General features: G+C 44.2%; 1 protein-coding gene across 1 annotated transcript in view; it reads left to right on the top strand.

The window, feature by feature from the left end:
* The first annotated feature begins 752 nt into the window (after nucleotides 1-752).
* gal3st3 (galactose-3-O-sulfotransferase 3) overlaps nucleotides 753-10,180 on the top strand; it is a 44,812-nt gene continuing 35,384 nt past the window's right edge. Inside the window, exon 1 of the mRNA XM_005453168.4 lies at nucleotides 753-1,177. The gene's annotated coding sequence lies outside the window, so the exon portion shown is untranslated. The remainder of the gene's footprint in view (nucleotides 1,178-10,180) is intronic.

The raw sequence follows: 10,180 nt of genomic DNA, 5'->3' as shown, positions 1-10,180 counted from the left end.
GGATCAGAAATGTTGGAGGACACTTAAACGTAATAGTGGTCCCACTGCAGCAAAGATTAGTGATTTCCATGACAACTTGATTATCAAGTCTGAGATGATTGGCTTGTTACTCATGATACCAGGAGAAAGTTGATGTCATGTAAACCTGTGAAAAAAAACAACTTGTGCCCATACCCATATTTATAAAGTACCCATATTTATGGTGTTTTGGGATGTATCCGTTAGACATGCTAAAACAAAATATATGACTCAGCTCATTTTGAGGGGGTTGGATGGGAACTGTAATTCACCGAGGGGGAATGGGGGGGGGTATAAATAATTAAAATAATGAAAAATAAATCTACTAAATGCTTGCATTCATTGCAATTAGTAGCCTCAGTCATACTAACACCCCTTTGTTATGAAAATGCTGTGAATAATAGATGAGGGAGGCCCCGTTCCTGGGGTTGCCTAAGGCCCGTGAATCACTAAATGCACCCCTGTTGACTGTAGATTTACATACGAGCTCTCTGTGAAGCCCCACTTCAAATTTAAATCAGCCTGCGTGGCATCACAAAAGCTTTTCACAGTGAACGGCAAGAAGCAACTTTACAACAGAGAGCGTGGGGTCAACGGAGCGCCCGGAGCCGGAGATACGATATTCGGGGAAACGTTACATAAGTATTACAATAATTTTCTCGTCACGGTCGAACGACTTTCCGTTAGGATTGTCCATGCGCGTTAATGTGCTCGTGGCGTGTGTGAAGACCATATGTGCTAGCTGTGAGCGCGCGAGCCGCCGCACAGCGATCTCCGCGCGTCACGAACGCACGCGCAGGAGAGAGAGAGAGAGAGAGAGGAGAGAGAGAGGCAAACGCCTCTCGTTATGTAGCACGAGGAGTCGCTCGCGAGGACCATCCTCTTGACAGACAGCAGATCTGCAGCCTCACTGACTGCTTCACCTGAACAAGCCCCAAACAGTGCCGAAGAGAGCCAAGAGTGAAGGCGAGCAGGAGGAGCGGGAGGTCCTCCAATAAATCGAACAAATAAAATAATTTAAAATAAAATAACGGAAAAAGAAGAAAGAAGGAGGAGAGGGGATAGGAGGCAGCCGGCTGGCCGGGACACGCAGTCCGTCTGAGGGGAGAAATCACCGCTACCACCGTCACATCACATCACAGCTCCGGAGATAACAAAGGTCGGTAACGGTGTAATAGCAGCATCCCTGTCCTTACATGGCGGCGTTAATCCCCGTAGTAGCGCAGCAGTGGACGTGTCTGATGTGCTGTTTAAAAGGGGAAAAAGGGGGGTCGATGTGTCACAAGCGGACATTTGTAGACGATTATGTTTGTTTCTATTGTGCCAATGCTCCGTTTTTCTCTCTGTGCTCCTCGCTGCTCCTCTGTGGGGACAATTACGCACCGATAGCTGCGCCAAAAGCGGATTTATGACCAGCCCCCCGCGCTGACACGTTTTCCTCAAAAAAAAAAAAAAAAAAAAAAGGTGTTCTGAGCCAACATGTGTGTCATTTGGAAATGCGCCGCGGAGTGATTTCACTCCGGCACGACCCCTCAAATCTATCCAGGCGTGCTGGTGCTGTTGTCGATCCAGCGGCGGAGAAGAGCGAAGTTCTCACATGCGAAGAGCTGAAGTGAAGCTGAGTGTTAAAAGCAATGAAGAGTGGACGCGGTGCTTTTCATGTCGATTTTTTTTTTACCTTTTGAAGTTTTTTTTTCTCTTTTTTTCCCTCCCGGTTATCGCGTTCCGCTAAACTCCGATGTCGCTCGCTGCTCTACCCCGGTGTTCCAGGTTAACAGATTTTTTTTCATCTGGTTAGATTTGCTTTAATTTTACGCTCTCCAGATGTTGCAGATTTGTCCATTTTTGCCAGTATATCAAAAGATTTGAATAGATTAGATCACAGACCTGGCGGAAAAAAACGAGATTGCCATCGCCTTTAGTGTATACATGTGCATGTAGGTGATGATAGTATCTTGAAATAGCAACACAAAGTATGCTGATGACAAATATTTTCACATTCAGCTTTTTGTTTGAGCAAATTAATGTGCTAGTTAAACGGGAAGCTGTGTTAAACTGTGTAAGGAACTGGTGACAGGTGTTGATGTTTGCAGCTCATCTGGAGTCTGATGAGTTGCTTTGTGGTTTTAGGAGGAAAATATCAGCTTGTGATTTCATGTCAGTGGACACACAGGTGCCAGTAATTTGCATCGTCATATGAAGATGTCTACAACACCCATGCACATGTATTTGCATGAACTGGACATGAAAACCTTCTTTTTCCACAGAGGTCTTTATTTTAGTCAAATCCTATGGAATACTTGCAAAAAGGCAAAAACCAAACGAGTTTGTTCCTGTACACGATTTGTATATAAATTTGTATAATACCCCTTTTCTCCTCGGCCGGCTGACAGACCAGCAAAACCACAAGCACAGTAAAACAGACCTGTTGTACCGCATACTTTGTGCACTGCCTCCACCTGGCAACAGAGCTCACTGCACTCAGCGGTGCGAACAGCGCTAGCTCCGCTGCACCTGGAAAACCGGTCTGCTTGTCGACTGGTCGACATTGGGCGAATGCTTTCGTTATCCGCTGCCAGTGACGCGCAGTCTTGATCTTGGAGAACTGCACGAAAGCGCGTCTCTGTCCGAGCTGAGACGCTTACACTGTCGGACACATTAGCCTAAAACCAGCTATACGCCGGGATGGAATCGGTGTATTTATTGTGATCTTCTCTGCCAGCGCCTCAAAGCTTGTCGGGATGATTGATTTCTCCTGCTCAGTCAGATTAAGAGAGTGTCAACACCTGTGCCGGGAAATTAATTAAACTTCACACGGAGATTAACCGCGCGGGATTATCAGTGTGAACTCTTTCGTATACCCGGAGGAGAGGAGGGCAACTGTTAATGACAGACTATTTATATCTTTATTGAATCCAGCATGATGGCAGACTGATTCCAGCTGTTGCTGGAGTGTGTTCAATATTTTCCATAACACAGATTTGCTTCTGTTCCATTAGTTGATTAGTTTGTTGCTGGCTGAAGTTTTTTCAGTCTGCTGCATCACTTACAGAGGTTTGTTTTTGCCTTGTTGGAAGTAAATGCGCATTGTTGTCACTATTGGTTCTTGAAGTGGCTCTTTACATACACATAAAACGTACTTTGGCTACATGTTAATGGGGTACTTCATTAATCTGACAGCTGACAGAAAATTATGGGCCACACTCAAAGCAAGTCAGTCCCTGCAGAAATCATTTACTTGTGTGTGTGTGTGTGTGTGTGTGGGGGGGGGGGGGTAGAATAAAAAAGATTTTAAATAAACATGAAGAGCATCAGAGGAGGTGTCCCTATTTCAGCTCAGTCACTCAGTGAAATAGCTGTCACATCTAATGAATAATTCAAGTCATTTAGTAAGCTTAAAATGGAAAAAAAAAACCATTTGCAGGCTCCAGCTTGTCAAAATAAGAATCCCCCCCCCCCCCATTTTTTATTTGGTCCTTGTCTTTGACTTTTGGTCAGACAAAACAAGACATTTTAAAGCCATCAAGTACTCCAGGAAGCTAGAATGGTATTTTTTCCCCTTTTCCCATCAAGCAAAGCAAATAACCGTGGGACTCCTTTGTAAATGTCTAACAAACAGAAATCATTCCCAGATTTTCTCGTTTTCGTGTCTTTTAAAAAGGCTTTGACAGCAGGTGGATGGAGGGCCCACGTAAAATACTGAGAAATCTCATCAATCCTCGCCCCCCCGCACGAACCCGGTCCACTGCTGCTCCTTTTTGATCTGTTCGTCTACCTGTCTCCCCTCTGTCCGTCTGTCTCTCGCCTCCTCGTCTGTCTTCGGGGAAGTAGGTTAGTGAGAAAGGAGGCGAGGTGACTTAATAAACCCCATCTCGCGGCAGGTCATTTACAAGCACGGACCTAAAAAGGTTCCCGACTTTCTTTCTTTTCTTTTTTTTTCTCCTCTCTCTCTCTGGCGTGCCCACAAGAAAGGCACAAGACCGAGTGATGAATGTGCACTCTGTTGGGAGAATAGCGATGCAGGGAATAACAATGGAGGTGAGGTGAGGTGGTGTTGATGGAGGGGACAGAGAGGATATAGAACAGCGACACACTTACGAATAAACGCTCACACACAAACGCACAGGCCACACCGGCCCTCTACAAAAAACCCGCAAAGATAAAGTGCGCTGACTAAGATTCACTGCACGGCTGTGTTAAAGCTCATCACAAAAGTCTTTTTAGATGGAGGGTGCCCTTTAAAGGCTCTGAGAAAGGAGTTTATTTATACAGTAGCAGACTATGATATACTGCTCTGTGTCTGGCTGCTGCACAGTGTCCCTGAAAATGGTCGTTCTTAGGCCCCGAGCCAGAAAAGGAGAAGTCTTTGTTTACTGGTTCCCGGGAGGCGGAAAGAGTCAGACATGATGGTATGTAGCATAAATTCCTCCATTTGTGTGAGATAGGAAGTTCTAAAAGAAAGGAAGGAAAATAACCTGGAGAAGTAGGATGTGGAGTTTCTGTATACAGTATAATGCAGTTATTTTTCATTCAAATGTAACTCTGAGTGACAGAAACGCCTGCATGTACCCTGTCAGGCCAACAAAGATGACATCCTGGTGATGGGGAGAGCCAGATGGTGATTTTAGGGTGGGGGGGGGGATTTTTCAGAAAACGCAACAGTATCAGCAAAGCTTTGAAGGAAGGGGACAGTTAAGCATCGCAGAGCTCACACACTTGCACACACAGAGAAAAAAAAAGGGGCAGAGAAAATCATACAGGAGGACAGATGGTGAGTGTTGTCTTTTTTTTCTTCTCTGTGCAGTTGGTATTGACGGGGAAGGGCTTTACGGGCACGCAGGTTTCAGGGGTGCGGGAGGATGCGGTGCTCACTGAGTCCGCTTGGACCGGCAGGTCTTCTTAATGTGCGTAAGCGGAGGTCACCACTGGGGTTTAAGACCGACTGCGAGCCTGAGTGATTAGAGCGCATGTGATTAAAAATTTACTTGTGGGCATCTCGGCTCACCGCGGAGAACTGAGGCTGTGTGTGTGTGCGTGCGCTGATTTAGCGATGTGTGGATGTTGGCCCGAGCGAGATTAATGCTCCATGTTAACAAACCTCTTGGTTTGACCCTGGCCAGCAGGCACACACACACACACACACACACATATTCTCTCACGCACACACCATCCACTTGATCCCCTGTTAGGTTGATGCTGTCCTTGAGCAACCCTCCTTGCAGAAGCATGCATGCACACACAGACACACACAAACAAACATTGAAAACTGGCCAACTTTCAGCCACTTTGATGCATTAGTGCAAAGGTGCATTTTCTCCTCATTGTGGCTCGGGAGCAAATAGATTTTGATGTGCAGGCGTGCACCTTATTTCAGATTAGAGGCTATACTGGATACAAAAATGGAGGGTGTAGAGTTGAAAATGCCCTCTTGTCACCCCCCCGTGGTGCCGCATATCATTGATATCCCAGTTTGTGATTGATTCCTCGGGGGAGGCTCCTAGATGAAGAAGAAGAGACATCAGTAATTTGTTGTATAATTGTTAGAGAGCAAAGACTTCATAATGAAAAATGAATGCGAGAGCGCTCTTTATTCCTTGTCACAAAATGAGACAGGCTTTTATCCTGGTTCTCTGTCATGTGTGGTTCTGGCTGCTGGTGCCAGATGAAGACAGATGGGCGAGGGTTTTTGTCGGGGTTTGGGCCCGGCTCCAGGGAGCTGCCCTTGGTACGAACGCTTTCATCTACTTGTAGATGTCCGATAGCCAGATACCAGCAGACCCTGGATTAAAACGGTCTGGGCAGAAAGATTATGGGAGCAAAGTCCTGTATCTGGATGGCCCTGCTGTTCCGCACAACACGAAAATGCATTATTCATTATTAATACCGAGAGCATCTTGGTCTGGGTGCTGTTGTTATTGTCGGGCAAACTTCTACGTTGCAGAGTCCTCCCTTTTCCAAAGTCCTGACCTTGAATTTTTTTTTTTCCCATTCAGACACTCTCTGCTCTTTAGACTTTTGGAAAGTGTTTGAGTGAACCAGAGCCTGAGGTTGTTTTTTCTCAGTACTATAAATAGCACCATGACTAATCTGACTGGGGTAATAAAAACATTTAAGCTTTCTTTGTTGGGCTAGTCAGTCAGAGCATATACGGTGCAGGGGACACCATGAGGTTAATCAAGAAATATGTAGATTTTCATAGATTTACCCAAATAACACAAATATATTAAATTTCAGAATACAGTGATGGACTTTCTTTCTGATCAAAGGGCGCTGTCCTATAGTTTGACTGATGTGAAGTTGTGTTTATTACAGTTATCATTACAATGATTCTGTGTGAGAATATAGATGAAATCAGTATTATTATAATGACAACCATCCTCCAGTAGGAATAATTTGGGGTGGTTTCCAGTTTAACTGCCCTGAGAGGCACAAACCCCTCATCTAGCAGCTGCTGATGCTCTCTAAGCTAATTGCAGTGATCACATGGTACTACACCAATCAGCCACAACATTAAAACTTCTAATGTTGCATAGCGCTGTGTAAGTCCCCCTCATGCCACCGTAATCTCTGACTTGTCTGTGTGTTCAGTTCCTTTGATGTCTGTTTTATTATTGTGTCTGTAATATGGAGATTGATGGTAACTGAGAGCTATTTGTTGTACGTGTTATGATCTGATAGGATAGGAGTGAACTATGAAGCAAGAATCAAGGGTTTGTCAGGTAATCTGAGTTTAAAGTTTGTCGGCGTCGTGAAAGGGGCTCTTTATTTGGCTAAAATCACCATGGTAACTTGTACTGAAAACATAACCTGGTCGGGAGGTTATGTGTCCTGCTGCAAGACCCAATTTGAGTGAAGTTTAGCTGTAGGACAGATTCTCTGGAATACTTTCATGGTTCACTCAATGACTGTCCAAATCATCACCCCTCCACCACCGCATTGATAGTTGTTGATATGCTGTGTTTGGTTTTCTCCAAATGTGGTGCAGTGCATCATGGTCCGACATCTCCACTTTGCGCCCTTGTCCAAAGGACCTTGTTCCAGAGGTTTTCGGGTTTTGTTCAGATGCAACTTTGCAAACCTAATCTGTGCTGCTGGGATTTTTTTTTTTGAGAGAAGAGGCTTTCTCCTGCAGTTCTTCCAAACAGCTGAGGCTTGTCGAGCCTGACATGCAGCTCTTGGGCTTTTAGCAGTTTCTTTGAGCATTGCACGAATCTGACCTCGGGGTCAATTTGCTGGGTCGTCCACTCTTGCGAAGAAGGCTCCAGATCAGCAATCTTCCCAAGAGTGGACTTCTTGCTTTTATAGAGGTGCTCACACTTATTGAATATCAGTCAATCAGGTGCATTTGATTCAAGCACACGACTGCTACTTACTCTCTTTATTTCTATAGAAGCAGAGCAGCACAGAGTCCTCAGAAAACATCCTTTTTCACATGACTGTATTCATGGCTCTCATTCAGCACTCATGCCACGTGATCGCAAAGGGCACAAGCACAACTGTGGATTAAAAAAAAAGATTATGCAGTTATAAGCTCATCCTCAATCTTGGAAACACCATTGTACCTTTAGTAACTCTTCTTGACCTTTCACTTTTTACACTGAATTACATTAATTAGCAACAAGCAAACATGGATGTAAAGTCTTAGTAACATCTGCTCAGTAGAAATTGATGTTTTAGCATACTTTCTAAAAGTAAAGCGAGGTGCTCAGGTGATTAAAAAGCAAACAGCGAGCTACTAAATAGTATATTTTTGCCAACAAACCATAACACCGAACATGGTTTAGTCTACCAGGTTATGATTAAACTTCTAATTCTAATCAAGATTATCAGATTAGAGGTTTTGCCATAATCAGATTATTTCTGCCAATGGGATGAAAGTGAGCTGCTGGCACAAACTCATAATGGGCTTTACCTTTATTATGTTTCTAAATTGATTTCTGTGGAACTTCACCCCACCTGAAATGAAACAAGGTTAGATACAGTGGGTGCGTTTGGGTACTCTGGCCCTTGATGGCAGTTCTGATTGGAAAAGCTGGGCGGTGTACTTACATCCTGTCGTTGCCCTCCAAATAGCTCGGTTCCCATGACCTTGGATGAAATGGGAAGCTTATAGCGCCCATAAAGCCACATAAAACAGAGCACATGAACAATGATAATGGCCGGTAAGAGCACACTGTGGTGGCTATTAACTCCGACAAGCCATTCGATACGTTATCTATAGAATCACTGGCTCAACTTCAGCCAGAAAACAGATACTCGAAACTGAATATCGCTTTTCCACACCATGTTCAACGAAGAGCTTCATCACAAAGAACTCCCGATGCCACGGACTAAAGAAGTATTGCAGAGTGAGCTGAGGGACTTATAATATATTTCACTTTGGCTCAGTTTGAAAAAAAACAAAAAACGAGCTTCTTTTCAATAGACTGGATCCTATTACCTCTTATTCATTAGACTACAAGTAGCAAGATGGAGCACACGGATCAATAGAGGACACCTCCGAGGGCCGAGTGGTGCTGACAAACACACGGCTATTTATTGCTGAACACTGTAATAGTTTGATGATAATAATCCATTTTCAGCTTATGTCAATGCAAATAATTATTTTTCCAGTGGATTTATTTCTCCCTTTGTTTATTTTACCTGAGGAAATCATTTTATTGTGCAGCTTGAATTACTGAAATTCGAATATTTGTTTTAATTTCTCGTTCTCTGTGATTAAGAACCACAGGGGGGAAATCTTTTTGATTACTCTCCTTTCAGTTTTACCACCCGCCTTGCACCTCTTTCATCCTGAAACAATATGTTTGGTCTAATAAAGAGGAGGAACTTAATGAGTGTGCTGAGCTGCCCAGGCAGGCGAGTAAAAGCCTTCGTGAAGTGCTAAAGATGTTTCTTCCGGAGGCTGCCGGTGTCAGCTTAGAGGTGGGTTCTTACCCACTTTGACTACTTCTACCTGTGTGTTTGTAGTTTTAATCAGGAGGTCTGCTTCCCTGTTTGTGTGCATGTACCTTATTTATTCGCACCGGCATCTGTGCGCCGATGTGTGTATTGGGTGGAGTAACAGTGCACGGGGCTGCCCACCTCTGGGGGATTCTGGTCTGGCCCCTTAATTAATCCGTTTTCTGGCCGGAGGGCCTCTGTTATCAGGCTTTTACAGAGAAGCTGGCTGAGTCCTAACAGCACGATCTCCGAGAGCACAACACAGATACACTCGCAGAGACACTCACGCAGCTGTGCTTCCAGCAATGTGAGGACAGTTCACATAATGAAATGTTTTCCATAACTTCTAACAAATACCCTTAAAAAGTGATAAAAAGAACCATTTCAAATGGCCTGTATTAATATAGCGCTTTACTAGTCCCTAAGGACTCCAAAGCGCTTTACATATCCACTCATCCACACATTCACACACTGGTGATGGCAAGCTACGTTGTAGCCACAGCCACCCTGGGGCGCACTGACAGAGGCGAGGCTGCCAGATACTGGCGCCACCGGGCCCTCTGATCACCACCAGTAGGTAACGGGTGAAGTGTCTTGCCCAAGGACACAACGACCGAGACTGTCCAAGCTGGGGATCAAACCGGCAACCTTCCGATTACAAGGCAAACTCCCAACTCTTGAGCCACGATCGCCCCACGATCAAGTACTTCATAGCATCAGCTGCCTTTCATATGATCAGCTTGCAAATGTAAAGTAACTTATTCTCAACTTATGTTTAAACCCCTGGCTGTAAAAATGTATATGAACGTACCTGCGGACTGTCTTTCAGGTTTAACCTGGTGCCACCACCATAGGTTGTCACACAACATTACATTTTGAAATCACTGACTTTCAAGTTAGTTCATAATATCATATTACAGTTAGCCCCATGACTGTTTACACACTGAGTGATCTTTTTGACGACAGACTACATATGTGGTGTTACTGGATCTCATCTTTTTATAAGGGATTAACAAACAAAAATCACACTTGATGTTCGTCTTCTTTGACTTCTAAAACTCAACCTGTGATCAAAAGTTAAGCTTTAGTCCTGCTTCAACTCTTTCCCCCATAAAGACGAGAAGATAATAAGATTTGGCAACCTTTATACCTCAGTATCAATAAATCAATAAAGATTAGAGATCAATAAAGACGTCTGACGATGGTCATCTGATTAAAA

The sequence above is a fragment of the Oreochromis niloticus genome, linkage group LG3 (genome assembly GCF_001858045.2).
Source record: "Oreochromis niloticus isolate F11D_XX linkage group LG3, O_niloticus_UMD_NMBU, whole genome shotgun sequence".
NCBI lineage: Eukaryota > Metazoa > Chordata > Actinopteri > Cichliformes > Cichlidae > Oreochromis > Oreochromis niloticus.
The sequence above is the reverse complement of the archived record's forward strand: the minus strand, read 5'-3'. Positions and strand labels throughout refer to the sequence as shown.